Source organism: Typopeltis vanoorti, chromosome 22, assembly GCF_054136105.1.
Source record: "Typopeltis vanoorti isolate ZY-2024b chromosome 22, IOZ_Tvanoo_1.0, whole genome shotgun sequence".
Classification (NCBI taxonomy): Eukaryota; Metazoa; Arthropoda; class Arachnida; order Uropygi; family Thelyphonidae; genus Typopeltis; species Typopeltis vanoorti.
The window spans coordinates 64,669,930-64,688,202 of NC_143570.1; the positions used below are offsets into that span (position 1 = coordinate 64,669,930).

General features: G+C 37.7%; 1 protein-coding gene across 4 annotated transcripts in view; it reads left to right on the plus strand.

Annotated features, from left to right (window-relative positions):
* Positions 1-18,273, plus strand: part of LOC150094462 (hemocytin-like) — a 2,636,009-nt gene that overhangs the window by 2,202,744 nt on the left and 414,992 nt on the right. The window lies entirely within an intron of this gene.

Here is an 18,273-nt window from a genome sequence, read left to right on the forward strand (position 1 = left end):
TAAGAAAGGCAAAAGTGGATTATGAAAGGGAATTAGCCATGGAAGCTAAAGAGAATCCCAAACAGTTTTTTCGATATGCTGCAAGTAAAAGAAAAAATGTGTATGGCAGAATAATGTGAATACATTGTGGGATTGGATGGTATACCAGCTCGGTCATACATGAAGTGGCTAAAGAATTGTCAGTGCCCTTGACCATTTTGTTTAATTTGAGTCTCAGTTCTGGGTTAGTCGGGGTGGAAAGAGGGGAAAATAGTTTCACTGCATAAAGGAGGTTCCAAGACTGCTGTTGCAAATTACCAACCGATCAGCATATCAGGAGTCTTTGTCAAGGTCTTGGAGAAAGTAGTCAAGAGAAAAATACAGGAATGGATAGATGAAAATGGGATACTGTATGGTTTTGTGAAGAGTAGATCATGCCTCAGTAACTTGCTCAGGTTTTATAACACAGTGATGGCTGAACTGGATAAGGGTAATAGGTTTACAGTGACACTGCTGGACCTTGCTAAGTCCTTTGACAGGATACCACATGGAATTCTAATCAGTAAACTGCAGCATATGGGGATGGATATAGGGTTGATGAGATGGATTGGAGGGTGGTTGATGGAGAGATATCAGAGAGTAGTTTATTCAGGAGTAGAGTCCAAAAGACGGCCTGTGACTAGTGCTGTGCCGCAAGATTCTGTTCTTGGACCACTACTATTTAATTTGTTCATTAAAAGATCTCAGAGGAACTGTTCATTTGTTTGCTGATGATAGAGCAATAGTGAATGCACATGATGTCAAAATTTTGCAGGATGATTTACATAGATTGGAAGACTGGGCTAAGAAGAATGGATGTCAATTTAATGCCGCAAAATGTAAGGTATGCATTTTGGGGTGAAAAGATTAGCAACAGTATACCACATTGGTGGAACTGTACTCCAGTAGATTGAAGAGGCCAGAGATTTGGGAGTGTTGGTGGATAGGGAGTTGATGTTTAGGGGGAACATTGCAAAAGTGGCTAAATAAGCTCATCAGATCACTTGGTTACTGAAGAATATTTTGACGAGTAGAGACAAGCAAGTTATTGTTCCTCTGTATTGAGCCTTGATAAGACTCCATCTTGTCTACTGTGTCCGGATTTGGGCGTATCTTCTTGATGGGGAGGAGGTGGAGAGGATCCAGAGGCGAGTGACCAAGATGATAGCAGGTCTATGGAATGAATCTTATGAGAACAGGTTGAAGATTTGTGGGTTGCAGAAATTGGTTGATAGGCAGAAAAGGGAGATATGATTGAGACATTCAAATTGCTGAAGGGTATCTATAAGATTAATTCAGAGGATATTTTTTGAGAACAGGACTGGTGGTGGGAGGACTACGGGTCAGTCTACGAAAACTTGGCAAGAGTGTGATTAGCAAGGGTGTTAGAGCTAGATTTTTTACTTGGAAAGTGGTAAATGAGTGGAATAAGCTGCCAAAGACTGTTGTAGGTGCCATGACTGTGAATGAGTTCAAGGGCAAAGCATAATAGATACTGTGTGAATGTTGAATGGTGGTTCTTGACATAATGTTTAGGACCTCCCTCGATGAGTCTAAGGACTCATTGGAGTTGCCCGTAATAATAATAATATGGGAAATTCCAGTTAATATTCAAAAGTTAATGAGATATCAAATAAATTTATCAATTTAATATTTTTAGTGACACATGAAATAATTACTATTGGTATTTTCAGTATAGATTGCAAACTTATATTTGTCAAACTTGTGTGGTTCATCCTTAACACAGCAGAACCTTTTGCAACATATTGAAATCATCATATGTGTTCATCATACATGATGTTTAATTTTGATGGTATATATCCGAACACAGAATTATAAGTAAATAATTATTTATTGACTTATTGCTGATATTTCGCTGGTGTTATAACCAGCATCTTCAGAACACAAAAACAGTTTGTCACAGTATGCGAGACTACAACAACATGGTGTAACAAAGGGACTACTTTAACAAAATTGTAGCAGCAACAACACAAAGACAAGTCCTAATTAGACACCCTCTATCTAAAAAATGAAATAAAATAAAATAAATAAATAAATAAAATAAAAAATTGTTGCAGCAACACAAAGACTAAAGTCCTAAAAAAAAAGAGAGAGAGAAAGCAGGTACTGGTTATGTCTTAAGATGACTGTCTCCCAAATCTTCAGCAAATTTATACAGCCATATTTGTTGAAATTTGGAGTATTTTTCAAGGCTTCTGTTGCTTCTAAGAACAATCTCTCTAAATTTTAAAAGCTTCTATGCATTACTTTTATTTTCTTCCAGTTGATCCTGTGTGCAGGGGTATCCAATGCATGGTCTGCTAGGCCCAATTTGCGATAGTGATAGTGCCGGATGAATCTTTTATGTTCACTGATGCCGATATCCACACCTGTTTAACCGTAGTAAGCTTGATCACACGAGCAGGGTACTTCTTAGATTCCTGGATGTGATAAAGGAGGGATGCTGTCCTTTGGTGAATGGATGAGAGTTGCTAATTTGACACATGGTCTGAATACAGTGCATGGTTGATGTTTATTGAGAATTCTTAGATATCTTTTCTGATGTGCCTTTAATGTATAGAATGGTGACTGTTTTGTTGTAGTTCTACGTGGTGGATAGTGGGAGGGGTTTCTTAGGAGCATTTAGTATTTTGTTTATCTTACGGGGATTATAGCCATTGGCCCAGAAGGTGTGGCATAAGTGAGCCACTTCAGCAGCAAGAAAATTGTCATTGGAACAGATTTCTCTTGCTCTGTGGGTTAGCATTTTTAAGATACCATACTGTTGAGATGAGTGATTGTGCAATTGTTTGTGTAAATATCTCCCTGTACGTGTGAGAATGGTAAGGAATCATCAGGAAGATGTGATTAGTGTATCCAGGAAGGCAGACAGTTATTAGCTTCCAGTTCCATAGTAAAGTGAATGTTTAGATGTTGGCTATTTAAGTGCACTAAGAATGTATCCAATGTTGCTGGGCCATGTGGCCAAATAGCAAGCACATTGTCAACATAGCATAGCCAAAGTGTTGGTTTGAGAGCGGCTGTGTTGATAGCTAGTTTTTCAAGGTGTTCTATGTAGAATTTGGCTGCAGGAAAGAAAGGGGAAAATTTTGTATGTATATGTATGTATGTATGTATATAAAGTTTGTTTGTATATTTTCCCTTTGCATGTCAAATATCCTGCATGTATTGTGAATTTAAATAGTTCAAATATATCAGGGGGAAAGTTGTACTTTAGCAGATTAAGGGTTTCAGTTAGTGGTACATTTGTGAATAGTGAGGTGATACAAAACTCACCATTAAGTCTGAGCTTTTTAAGGTATGGTGTTCTAAAATACTTTTTAGGACAGAATTTTTGACAAAGGAGGGAGAATTGTTTGTGAGAGTGGCTAGTAGCTTGGCTAAATGTCTAGCCAGTTTGTATGTGGGACTATTATAACAAACTACAATAGGCCATAAGGGTGTACCTTGTTTGTGAAATTTTGGTGCTCCATGTATTCAGGGTGTTTTAACATGGAAGGGCTTGAGTTTGTTTACTGTTTCTTTGGGCCAGGAAGTGACTTTTTTCCAGTAATTTACACATCTTAGTCTTTTGTGTGTTGGTGGGATTGCAACCTATAATTTTGTATGTTGACCGATCTTGTAAAAGTGTGTGATATTTACACAAACAATCACACCATCACCCTTCTCAATAGTGTGGTATCTTAAAAATGCTAACCCACAGAGCGAGTGCAATCTGTTCCAATGACAGTGCTCTTGCTGCTGAACTGGCTCACATACACCACATCTTCTTGGCCAAATGGTTATAATCCCCATAAGATAAACAAAATACTAAATGCTCCTAAGAAACCCCCTCCCACTGTCCACCACGGAAAACTACAACGAAACAGTCACCATCCCATATTAAAGGCACATTGGAAAAGATATCTAGAATTCTCAATAAACATCAACTACGCACTGTATTCAGACCGTGTGTGAAATTAGCAACTCTCATCCATTCACCAAAGGACAGCATCCCTCCTTTATCATATCCAGGAGTCTATGAATATCCTGCTCATGTGATCAAGCTTACTGAGGTCAAACAGGAAGAACTGTGGACATTCACATCAGTGAACATAAAAGATACATCCAGCACTATCACTATGGCAAGTCGGGCCTAACAGACCATGCTTTGAATACCTCTTCACACAGGATCAACTGGAAGAAAACAAAAGTATTGCACAGAAGCTTTTACAAGTCAGAAAGAGAGAGAGAGAGAGAGAGAGAGAGAGAGAGAGAGAGAGAGATTGTTCTTAGAAGCAACAGAAACCTTGAAACATACTCCGAATCTCAACAAATATGGCTGTATAAATTTGCCCAAGATTTGGGAGACAGTCATCTTAAGATGTAACTAGTACCTGCTTTCTCTCTTTGTTTTTTTAGGCTTTTAGTCTTTAGTCTTTGTGTTAGTGCTACAATTTTTTATTTTATTTATTTTATTTTTTATTACCTTTTTTTTAGATAGAGGGTGTCTAATTAGGACTTATCTTTGTGTTGTTTCTGCTACAATTTTGTTAAATTAGTCCATTTGTTACACCATGTTGTTGTAGCTTCACATACTGTGACAAATTGTTTTTGTGCTCTGAAGATGCTGGTTATAACACCACCGAAATATCAGCAATAAGTCAATAAATAATTATTTACTTATAATTCTGTTTTGATATTTGACTATTTGACTATCAAAATTAAACAACATATTCAAATCATAATGTGCGCCAAAGAAGAATATGCACAACAAGAAACTCGTTAAGTGGGTTGCATAATTACATGTCTTCCTAATGGTTCCTTATCATTCTCACACATACAGGGAGATATTTACACAAAGGAGGGTGCTCGTGAATCAAGCGTTGACATGTATAAGAAGAGCTCCTGATTAGGATAAGTTTTCTAGGAATAATTAAATATATATCTGTAATTTTTTGAGTAAGAGAGGCTGTAAACGTTGTGTGCTACCGATTTTATTAATGTGAGGGATTTTTTTTGTCAAAACTTAATTACAAAATGGTTATCATTAGACTTAGTAACCTGCAAAAAATGGCAGCGGCATTGTCATTCCATCACTTTAATTTAGATTTCGGTTGTTTCGTTAAGTGTGAGGTCTGTTATATGTATTCTTTTGATTACATAAATGATTTGTGGATATTTGATGAGGATGGAAGGAGGGTATGTGCAAAGTGTGACCTGAACGAGGAATTGATGAATGCAAATATGAAATTGATGACAGAAAGTGTTAGTAGCGAGATTGTTGTGGGGAAAATGGGTGTAAGTTTGAAAGAGAAGGATGGTGAGTAAGAGATGCGAAAAAATGTTAAAAAATCAGTAAAAAAACAAAAAAGAGCAATTTGAAAACCGTAACGAATGTTAAAAGGGATGAAAGTGAGGTGAGAGTGGCGGAAGGAAATGAAATCGAGAGAACGAATGAAACTAGAAATGGCATGAGGCAGAAATCGAAAGTGAAAAAAATTAAAAGAATGGATGATAACAAAAAAAGAATGAATGATAGTGAAAGTTCGACGCATGTTGGACTGAAAGAACAGAAACAAAGAAAGATGAATGAGTGTGAAAATGGGAAGAATGATAGCTAAAGTTGGACATATGTTGGACCGAAAGTACGGAAACAAAGAAGGATGAATGAGAGGGAAAGTGAGAAGAGGGGGTCGAGAGTTAGAAAGTTAGAATGATAGAGAGAATATGTCACGAGATTCGGAAGTTGAATTGGGTTGGATGAGGCAAGAAATGAAATGGATGTGGAATGAAATGAAGAAAATTCAGGTAAAAACTATTAAAATAAATAATGATGGAATGAAAGAGTTAACGAAAGATGAGTGAGTGGTGTTGTATGGCGACTCCATTATTAAAGGTGTGCTGGAAGATAGAATGCACAAGGTATGTTTTCCAGGTGCTAAAATGAATAGAGTGATTGAGGCATTTGATATGAGGCAAGAGCGAGCAAAAGAGTTAATAGTATTAATAGGTACGAATGATTTGAGAGAGGCTGCTTAGAAGAAGAAAAGAGAATAGTGTGACAGGAAGGGTAGTTAGCATGTTGCCTAGGTATCACTGTGGTGAAATGAGGCAGAGAGCAAGGATTATGAATGATATGCTGGCTGAAATGTGTAAGGAGACGGGAGTAGAGTTTGTTAATGAGTGGAATGAGTTTGAGGGATGAAGTGAGTTGTATAGGAGCGATGGACTGCATTTGAGTGGTTATGGTGTGAGTCGCTTGGAGAGACTGCTGCTGGAAGGTAGGGAAGTGAATAGAGAGAATGAATCAGATCGAGTGGGAAGTGACGTGGAAGAGCAGGAGAGTAAGACAGGAGAGATTGAAGAGGTGGTTATGAATGGGGAAGTGAGTAGTATGAGTATAGAAAATGAGAGAATGGGTCTGCAAGAGGAGTAGGGAAATGGGGAGGTTCAGGGTGGACAGGGGTACACAGCATGAGAAAGGTGGATGCTCCAAGAGGAGATGAGCATGTGTAGGCAGGAAAGGAATGGGATGACCATTGATCAAGAGGAAACAGATGGAATCAAAAAGGGTTTTAAAATGAAGAAGCAGAAAGGGAAATTGCCCCAGTCAAGCATGGAGAGATCACATTGAGTCAGTGGTATCAGTGGAACTAGCTGTATATCCAGAAATGAGCTGTTGTGTTTGTATACAAATGCTAGAAGTGTAAGAAACAAGGCAGATGAAATGGTTGCACTAATTGCGTTTGTTCACCAAAAGATTGTCGGAATAAGTGAGACATGGTTGGAAGAGGATGACATCCTGACTGGAATAGAGATGGAAGGGTATGATGTGTTTCATGAGGACAGAAGGGGTAAAAAGGAATGGGGAGTGCTATTGATGATAGAGAAAGAGTTATGTCCATATAAAGTATAGATTACCTTGATGGACCTGTGGTTTCAGTCCAGATTTCTCCATGATGGCAGGTCGTAAAGAGTCCAGCTATTCCTGTTTTGGGCCTTTCTTCTCCATTTTCTTCCAACTTTCTTAATAATTGGGTCTTTTCACCTTAAGGCTGGTCTTCGAGGTTTCCTTTTGGTATCTCTTGGATACCAGTTTTTAACTCTGACTGTCCATCTGTTGTCTCTCATTCTGGCGAGATGTCCTGCCCATCTTCTTTTGCTGTTGTAGATTGTTTTTATTATATCTGTGAGTCCAGACTTCTTCCTGATTTTTGTGTCTTACGTGGTCTATTTTGTTTATATTGCATGTTCTTCTTTCTATTGCATGTTGAGTTGTTATTAAGCTTTGTTCTTCTTTTAAAGTTGTGTTCCATGTTTCACTGCCATAAGTTAATGCTGGTAAGATGTGACTATTGAAAAGATGGGCTCTTATGCCTATATATCTATGTTTTGGTTGGTAATTGTTGATTTTCTTTTGTTGAAGGCTATCCAAGCAGCTCTTTTTCTCCCTGCTATTTCATTTGATATATCATTATTAATTTTTATGGAGTGGCCGAGGTAGATGTATTCTTCAACTTTTTCAATGGTGTGAGATTCTAGAGTGATTGTATAATCTTTACAGTATTTGTTTTTCATCCATCTTGCTTTGTCAGAGTGTATTTCCAGTCCAATTTTTTGGCAGTTTTGGCTTATGTTATTCAGCATTGATTCTAAGAGTTTGGTTGAGTGAGATATTAATACCACATCATCTGGGAATAATAGGATATTTAATATTTCACCATCAATGTTTATTCCATCTTTCATGTCAATTTTTCAAATGATGCTGTCCAGAGTAGATGTGAAGAGATTAGATGATGAATAGACATCACCCTGCCGTACTCCTCTACTTAAGTTAATTTTAATCGGGTGAATGAAAAGAGTGATATTTGTTGTGCTTTCTTTGTAGATATCTTTTATGAGTTGGATATATGCTTTTTCTACACCTTGTTCTATTAAAGCTTGGAATTCTGTGTTATGCTCAACAGTGTCAAATGCCTTTTTAAAATCTATAAAAAGAAGACAAAGTAGGATCTGGTATTCTCTGCATAGTTTGAATGTGATCTATTGGTGAAAAGCCTTTTTTGAAACCAGCCTGTTCTTGGCAGCTATTTTCATTGATGGAGGTTTGTATTCTGTTTAGGATGATTCTGGCGAATATTTTATATGTGTGTGCTAATAGACAGATAGGTCTGTAGTTACTGATGTCTTCTTTATTACCTTTTTTATGCAGAATTATGGTCTTTGATGTTTTCCATTCAGTAAGTACTTTCCTTAATTGTATATATCGGGTAAACCTTTCTGTTAGAGCTTTAAAGAGTATTTGTCCACCCACTTTTAATTCATCAGATTTTATACCATCAATTCCTAAAATGATCGGTCATTTTTCATATGGTGGATAGCCATTTTTATTTCTTCTGGTAGGACAGATGGTATTTCCAGATTTTCCAAATTTTCATCTGATACTGGAGCTGTGATTACTTGTTTAGATGAGTAAAGGTTCTCATAAAACGATTTTACTATTTTTTCTATTTCACCTCTGTTTGTGTGTCTGTTTCCTTGATTGTCTATGAAGGCTGACGGTAGTGGTTGCTTTACATTTATTTCTTTTTCTACTTTTTTTAGGCTACTGTGGAGCTTAGCTGCTTCTGCCAATTTTGTTGTTCTATATATGTTATAGTCATCTTTGATATTCTGCCTCAGTTATTTATAAAGTAAAAAGGTGATATTTGTTGTGCTTTCTTTGTAGATATCTTTTATGAGTTGGATGTAGGCTTTTTCTACACCTTGTTCTATTAAAGCTTGGAATACTGCGTTATGCTCAACAGTGTCAAATGCCTTTTTAAAATCTAAAAAAAGAAGACAAAGTGGTATCCGGTAGTTGTTTATAAAGTAGAGATGCAAGAGGGAAATAGTGCCAGTGGATTTGAGGCAGTATGGTGTGAGATAAAGGAGAGTAGAATCAAATACTTGGTGGGATGTTGTTATAGACCACGTAATGTGGATGGTGGTGATAATGAAATGTACAATCAAATTAGCCAAGTAAATAACAAAAGGTGATCATTATGGGTGATTTTAATTATGGCAATATAGACTGGAATGATCAGATAACAACTGGAAGTAAAGAAAATGAGAGTTTCTTGAGTTTTTGAGGGATAACTTTCTCAGACAGTATGTAACAGAGGGCACACGAGGATTAAAGGTCTTGGATTTGGTCATCTCATCAGATGATATAATTATAAATGAGGTGTCAAATCATCCACCGATTGGTGAGAGTGACCATGAGGTGATTACATGGGTGGTTGCCAGCAGTGCGAGGACCTCTGTGAGAAAAGGGTATATGTGGAACTACAAGGGGGGGGAGGGTGAGGATTATGAAGAGCTCAGGAGACAGCTTGCAGGTATAGCATGGAATGAGGAGTTAGCTGGAAAAGAAATCAATGCAACTTGGGGGGATTTTCAAAAACTGTTAAATATATGCAATGTCTAAATGTATTCCAAGGGTGAGAAGGTTAAATAAGGTGGGTGTGAGATGGATGAATAAAGAGATTGAGCATGCAATATAGAGAAAGATGGCATTGTGGAGGCAGCATAAGAGAAGTAGAAGTAACCAATTCCATGAGGTCTACAAAGACCAAGCAAGGAGGGTGACTTGGTTGATGAGGGTAGCTAAAGAGAGGTATGAACAGCCGTTGGCTGATGAAAACAAAAAGGGTGTTCTTTCGATATGTAGCCAATAGAAGAAAGAATAATTATGGAAGGATGACATTGATTGGAGAAAATGGTATAAAGACAGATGTTGCAGAATGTGTGGTGGAGATACATAATGAGCAGTTCATAAAGATCTTTCAATCTTGTGAATGTGACTTCATGGAGGGATTGAGAGCAGTTAATGATGGGGAGGGGAAACTGTCTGTAGGTGAGCAAGAGGTGTATGGGGAGTTGAGTAAACTCATGGAGTCTTTGACTCCATGAGGTCTTGGGGTGGTAATAATAATAATAGTTTGCAAGGAAAATCATTGATGTGAAGTTGTTGAGGATAAAGAATATAAAAGTTGAAATCAGTGTATGGTTCAAAAAAAAAAAAAAAAACAGGACCTAACATGAAAGGAATGTGTGGAAGGAATGAAAGAAGGCATTGCTCATGAGGGGACGGGGAGAGGATATGTATGGTTGATGAATTAGATTTCTTAAGAGGAAATGTGTGTTTATCATATGAAAATTACCAGAGAAAGGGAGTAATGCATTACAAATGGAGTGAAGTAATGATGTAAATTGGGTGCCATATTAAGGGTGGATTTGTTGGTGAAGTCTTCTAAATACATGTGATAGACAAAAGGCATGACCCACATATTGTCAGTCGAGGCTCTATTTGAAACTATTATAATCAAGATTACAATAGTTTTAAATTCATTACATAGGTGTTGAGCTGCGTTGATGACTCCAATGCAGTCACTCCTGGGCCAGAAGTCTAAAACAGATACTGAATGGCATTTCAGATCTGTTTTAGATTTCTGGCTCTTTTTGTTTTCACAGTATATACATCAAGAAGTGAGAAGCTGACAATCATTGAAGTGGTCTCATATTCTTAAGTGTGCAGATCTACTGCATGACTCAGTGTAAGAATTTCTGCATCCTGGTTGACAAGCAGATTGATACATTATGGAGCATTATTGAAAAATCTTACATGTGTTTGTGTAGTGAGGGAATCTAAGCAGGTTGATTATTTTTCTATTGTTGGTGAAAACTAAAGACATCTTATTATTATTTTATATTCATGAACATCGATTATCATAGCACTCCTTAAACTTATTTACTGTTTGCACTCCCAGCATCACCTTCAGCAGTACATTCTGCTCCTTTACTGCACTGCATGCAAAAGTGCTTCTTCTAAATTTCTTACAATACCCATTCCATGCAACCTCTAGAAATGGTCTCTTGTCCATGTTCCTTCCCCTTTGTCTGCCATATGAAAATCTCCAGTGTCAAGTGAGTAGATACCTTCAACAATTAAATGACTTACAGAATTATGTACTCTCAATCTCTTCTTATAACTAACATTCCACAATAGCGATATTTTGTTTTTTTGTTACATGCTTTTTTGCCCCCCCCCCTCTCTCTTTCTTTGTCCACTTCATATCCATGTAAACAGATATGAGTACAGTAATCCAGAAGTTGTCTGATTAGGGCTTTGTAGAATAAAACTACTGCTATTTAAAATTAACTGGTGAATGCCATCTCAGTATTGCTGAAGTCCTCTGGGTTGTCTTCACTACCTTTGCAAATATATCCCATATTTCACCTTTCTATCTATCATCACTCCAAGAACCTGCTTCCTCTTCCCCTTCTTTCAGTATAGTCCTCCAGCAGAATGTGCAGCCTCCCTTCTGTATATCCTAAATTTAACCTTACATTTACCTACATAAACTGACTTCCCTATTCTCCAACCTTCTGGGCTTATTCAAATCCTTGTGAATAAACATAACACAGTCACTTTTACTAATAATTTTCTCCATCTTCAAACAGTTTAATATCTCCCTTCAGCCTAGTAACAATAAAGATTGAATGTTTGTGGTCAGAATATTGCTTCTTGCAGAACTAGTTGAACACCAAACTGGGCAAGTATAATTATGTTGTACCACAGGAGTTCAGCTAGTGAATTGAAGCGGAGATTGGCTGTTTGATAAATATTCAAGAGTTGTGTATGAAGAAGCCATATCAGGGAGAAGCAATGTTAAAACTTAAATATCATCTTATGATATGGCCATGCCAAGTTATTATTATCATCTGACTTCTGTGGAGTCAGAGACTCATTGTGTGAAGTACACACTGTCACACACAAATCTCATCCAACCATACCATAAACTGATACAATATGTCTACATTCACAACATATTCAGGCAATGCATTCCACTCTCCATGCCAAGAACCTACTCCTCACTCCTCTGCTCATACCCTTCTTACATAATTTTCCAGGGATAGCTGCTTGTGCTACCCCCCCAATCCCATTCTATGAAAAATTCCTTCCATGTCAACCTGATAACAATCTCTGACTAACTTATACGTCTCAGTCATATTCCATTCCCTCCTCCTGTTCCTTCTCTAGACAATTTCTAACATATCATCATTGCTATAAAAACTCAGAATTAGTTGATGCCTGATTAAGGTCTTATACAATGGAATTATAACTTCTTTATTTCTGCACATCACAGTTCTCCGCATCATTGTCATTATTCAATGTGGCAAATTCACAACTTGTGCAACATGACCCCTGAATTTCATGTTCTTTTTCACCACCACTCCTAGATTTCTCATGTCCTCATTCTCCTTTAAAGTATACACTTGGTGAGGTTAATGGAACTATCATGGCTGATAGTTCCACTAACCTGCTCATTCATACAATCTATTGATGTCCTCCTGAAACGCCATAACTTCTGCTTGTCTCTGCATTGTTCTCCTCAATATTGCATTATCTCCAGACAACTGCATATCACCAGTTAAACTCATCCCAATATTATAAATACACGCATTGAACAATTGCCCCAATAGAGACTTCTGCAGTTTACTGCTAGTGATGCTCCTCTTTCATGATACTGCACCCCATGTACAACTTTCTTATACCTACTTGATTCACTAGTCAGGTAGGTATAAGAAATTCACTAGTCTTTTATCCATTCCCATCCGTTTTAGCTTATTTAAAACAACTTGCCTTGGGGCAGTCTATCAAAAGCTTACCTTAACCACAACTCTGGATGTACGGATTGACCTATAATTTGTAGCCACAACCTTATCACTACCTATATAAGGTGCAACAATTTTATGTTCTTTCTACTCTCTTGGAACCTGTGCTGTTGTAAGACTTATTAAACAAGCAGACCAATGCTACTGCCAGTTCCCTGGAACATTCCCTTATGAACCGTGATCATATGTCAGCAAATTCTTTTGACTTATTGATATCAAGCTTATTTATTTCCTCATATGCCTCCTGCTCACTCACAATTAGCCCTCTATGTCCTCTACCTTTTTTTTTTTGAGTTTTGCTTTGATGATTTCACCTGAATGAGGATGAAATAAGTCTTACAAACACCCTTATAAGTTGTCCTCTGAATATATTGAATATGAGAATCAGTCGATATAGTGGAGTTACTGAGCACGCACTTTACAAAAGTATATCATCCAGGTGGTGACATTGAAAAAATAAAGGAACCATTAGTTTATATGGGAATTGTAATGAATGAAGTGGAGGTGAATAGTCTATTACAGAACCTAAATGTGAATACATCTCTGGGATTGGATGGTATACCGGCACGGGTCTTGCGTGAAGTGGCTAAGGAATTATCAGTGCCCTTGACCATGTTGTTTAATCTGAGTTTCGGGTCTGGTTTAGTCCCGAAGGTGTGGAAAGAGGGGAAAATAGTTTCACTGCATAAAGGAGGATCCAAGACTACAGTTGCAAATTACCGACCGATTAGCATATCAGGAGTCGTTGTCAAGGTCTTGGAGAAAGTAGTCAAGGGAAAAATACAGGAATGGATTGATGAAAATGAGATACTGAAGGGACAGCATGGCTTTGTGAAAGGTAGATCATGCCTCAGTAATTTGCTCAAGTTTTATAACAAGGTGATGGCTGAACTGGATAAGGGAAATGGGTTTACAGTGATACTGCTGGACATTGGAGAGAGTAACCATGTGGTTTTGACCTGAAATATGAATAGCATTCAGAATTATCAAAGAGAAAAGAATTTATGTGGAGTTATAAGGCAGGTGATTATAAAATTCTTAGATATCAGTTTAGAACAGTTTCATGGATGGAAGAATTCAAAGGGTGAGATATCATCTGGTCGGGAACTTGTGAAGGAATATTTATTAGCAGCAATAGCAAGTTGTATACCATGAGTGAAGTAGAGAACACAGTTTGGTGTAAAGTGGATGACATACAATATCAAATAGGAACTGCAGGTAAAACAAGAGGTTATGGAAGACATACGAGGTGGTATCAAAAAGTTTCGAGACTAGCTCTATTTACGAGAAATTACTTTATTTATCTACATTTACACACCATCACCTTCAAAATAGTCTCCTTGCATATCAATATAGCGCTCCCAGCGTTCTTACGACTTCTGGAATGTGTCCTGGAAGTCTTCTTTTCAAAGCATGTCAAGCATCTTCTGCAATTCGCACTGGATCTCCACAATGGTGTCAAAACAGTGACCTTTGAGCTGGATCTTCATCTTCAGGAAGAGGGCAAAGCCTGCAGGAGCCAAATCTGGTGAGTAGGGTGGGTGCAGAAGTGAGATCATGTTGTCTCTGGTGAGGAGAGCTCGGTGACAGGGTGCATTGTCATCGTGGAGCATCCAGTTTTTCGCACCCACAGATCCGGTCGTTTTCGCCGAATGTCCTCCCTCCGACACCTTAAAACCTGGAAGTAGAACTAGCTATTGATGGTCTGGCCCCTGAGGAATAATTCTCGATGCACAATGCCATGAATGTCGAAAAAGACGATGAGCATGCACTTGGTTGAGCTGCGTACCTGCCTCGCCTTTATCGGTCATGGAGATGATGGGCTCTTCCACTGTGAAGACTGTTGCTTCGTCTCAGAGTCTTACCATTACACCCAAGTTTCAACACCGGTAATGATCATCGACATGAATTGCCCAGTTTTATGCAGAATTTCATGTTTGCTCTTTGTTCTAACTTGCTGTCCATGATGAGATCGCAGATGTGGTAACACAGGTGGTCAGAATAGCATCAGTTGCACAGCTCTCGATGTACACAGGATGATATCTTTTGGCATACTGACTTATGAAGGTAGGTGCTCCCTGTGACTGTGCGTGCAGCCATCTGTTGGCATGTTACAAACCTAGACTCAAAACTTTTTGATACCACCTCGTATAAGGAGAAGGGTTGGTGGTAGATGCATGAAGGAACATGAAGACACAGGTGAGGAGAGTGACTAGTATAGTAGAGAAGGCAATACTGGAATATGAGAAGAGATTGGCTGAGATCTAAAGAAAATCCTAAGGAATTCTTTCATTATGTGGCCAGTAGGAGGAGAAATGACTGCGGAAGAATGCCATTGTTGGATAATAACGGGAATAGAGTGGCTGATGCAAAGTACATAGTTGAATGAACATCTTAGTGGACTAATTCATCCTGGAGAAGTAGGTTTTAATACTAGAGGGATAGGGGGCATTCAAGAAATGCAAAGAAGAGAGTGCATTTCAAATACGGATGTGAATAAGCAATTAGACTGATTGGATTTTGCCACAGGTTTTGGGATAGGTATCCAAGGAATGGAAGGAAGGTGAGATAGTGCCATTGCATAAGGGTGATTGCAGACAGGAACTGTCGAACTATAGACCAGTTTATATTTCTAACTAAACATACACACGTAAACTACAGTAATTAAATTATTTTTAATAAGTAAATATTTTGTCCTAAGTATCTTAGGACATCAACACTACATGCCATCGCTGTCTTTTATCACACATGGTTGCCACACAAAAACTGCTGCGTCACCTGACTCGAAAGTTGCACCTGCGATTACAACACACTCCAGCAGTCAAAACTATAAACACATTCATTACTTTTAATCAAAGGTCTGTCCTGTAAAAAATTAATCTAATTACTTAACAGTGACACTGCATATCTGCACAACTAAACTACTTATGTATAGTGATCAATGGATTCACATCAGTTTGCCTTAGTATCCCATAAGGCAAAGCACACATCCTTTCAGACATGTCATTTAATTATTTTTTACTGGATCCAGAAACTTTGCTCTAGAGAACAAACCTGAAACTTTTTTTTGAGTCACTTCAGGCTTCCAACAAGGCCTGGTTTCAAACCAGGTTGATAAAGACAATCATATACTTCTGTGCCCATTTCAGGATTTGAACCTGCATCCTGTTGATTGGAAAGTGGCAACACTTACCTTTCAGCCATCCAGACCAGTGAGCCTCTCTTTTCCACCTGTTTGCTGAACTCTGCAGCTCTCATTTCATCATTATCTTCCCATAAACAATATTCCAGAATTTGATATTACTATAGTCACTGGTCATTGGATCATTTCCAGAACATTCACAACGAAAACTAACAACAAAAGTGTTGCATATAGTAGACTCAAGTGTAGTTTTTATATATTGGCCAATGACGCTTATCTTTACTCCTGTATGCAGAGCACTTGTTCATGGTAGATGGGTGCCCTCCCATTCATAGTATTGACCCTTTTCATTTTTTTTCCTGTTACTGCTCTTTTCTTCCTTATTCTTTATTGTACTTCTTCATAGTCTTTTAAAAAACTCTTGTGTTTTAAGATATCTCTCTCTGTCTCTCTCTCTCTCTCTCTCTCTCTCTCTCTCTTCTTTCAAAGATCACCATCACTGGAATTCAATGACATGTTTGCTGCATTTTGACCTCAGACATCTGGAAATGGAGTGGTAGATTTCCAGCAGTCTTACACTGCATTTGCCTCTTCTTTAGCAAAATGAGTATTCCAGGAAGGCCTGACTGCGATCAATTTTTACAGAGCATTAAAATAAAATTATTTAAATTAAGGGGATATTAAATTCCACATAGTTTTAAAACCAAATAAGAAACTCAAAAATTGGAATCAGAGAGTTTCTTGCTGAATATAGTAAACTATAAAGTGTCGGCGACCACTGGCGTGAGCAAATGCAAGTGACCCTAGCACATAGTGCAATACCGGAAGACTCGCAGCAAAGTCGGTAAATTCTGATCGCTATCCTTAGGTATTTTCCATAATGTAAATTATGGAAAATACCTAAGAATAATTAAAATAAAAATTTCAAAAGCAAAACTCCAAAATGTGCTAAGTGCAAGGGAAGTTATCTACCCTACTTCTAAGCTTGTTCCAAGTTGGAAAGATGAGAAAGAGGTTCAAAATATCAAGTGGAGCAAGAGATACCATACCAAGAGGTGAATAGGAAGCATGCCCCTTAAATATTGGTGGGAAACCCTCTTACATTCAGAAGGTAACAGTAAAAAAAAAAAAAAAAAAAGTAAATAAAACGACACACACACATGACTGTCCCACCATCTAACAATTACATCATGCCAGATTGGTATGATTTCCTCATAATCTCAAAGGAAAAAAAATGAATAAAATGAATATAGTCTCACTCCTGAAAACACACGTAAAATGTTTTTTGTTTTTTTTTTTTAATCCCATGATCTGATCAGATATTATTACACCAGATCATAGAGGTCAAATTCATATATTTTATAATTCATCTTTTCTGGGTTGTTATAAGGTTCACATTTAGAAATATTCACACAAGTTAGTAAATGCAGTGGTGATACTTCCTTTATGTTACAGATTTTGCAGATAAGGAAGACTTTTATGCCATTGCTAAACTTGATTGGTCTCGTGTGGCCTGTCTTGAGGCAAAACATCATGGTAGTGGCACAGCGATTAAACCTGGAGTTGATGGTAGCTCCTGGTTTTTCTGCTGAATACCAGTGGTGAGTGGTCCTGAAGAATCATTCTTTTTATGTTTTCTTTTTCATTAGTTTTAAAAAGATCAAAATCTGTGGTATCACTTGATGTTGTAGCCATTTTTGTACTTCATCTGCAGTTTCATTTCCCTTTGATCCCATATGGAATGGAATCCTTATGTAGTTTGTTTAAGTTTATGTTTATTTCCCTCCCAAAGTAATATATCTTTCACAGATTCCTTAGCAGTCCTTCAAGCTAATAAGAATTATTATACTAGCCATCAAGAAATACTTAGAGACATATCAAAAAACATCCAAAATTATTCTAAGACATCAAAACTGACTACTTAAAAAATATATATATAATGGAATATGTTTCTCAATGAATTAACAACTTGCTTCAAGATCTACTGCTGGAGGGTATTGGTTACCTTTGTCTTTCTCCCTCACCTGAGAAAGAAAATATAAACAGAGAAACGAAGAGCTCAGGAGACAGCTTGCGGGTGTAACGTGGAATGAGGAGTTAGCTGGAAAAAAGATCAATGCAGCTTGGGAGATTTTCAAAAACTATCTAGTAGATGCAATGTCTAAATGTATTCCAAGGGTGAGAAGGTTAAATAAGGTGGGTGTGAGATGGATGAATAAAGAGATTGAGCATGCAATATAGAGAAAGATGGCATTGTGGAGGCAGCATAAGAGAAGTAGAAGTAACCAATTTCATGAGGTCTACAAAGACCAGGCAAGGAGGGTGACTTGGTTGGTGAGAGTAGCTAAAGAAAGGTATGAACAGCAGTTGGCTAATGAAGCCAAAAAGTT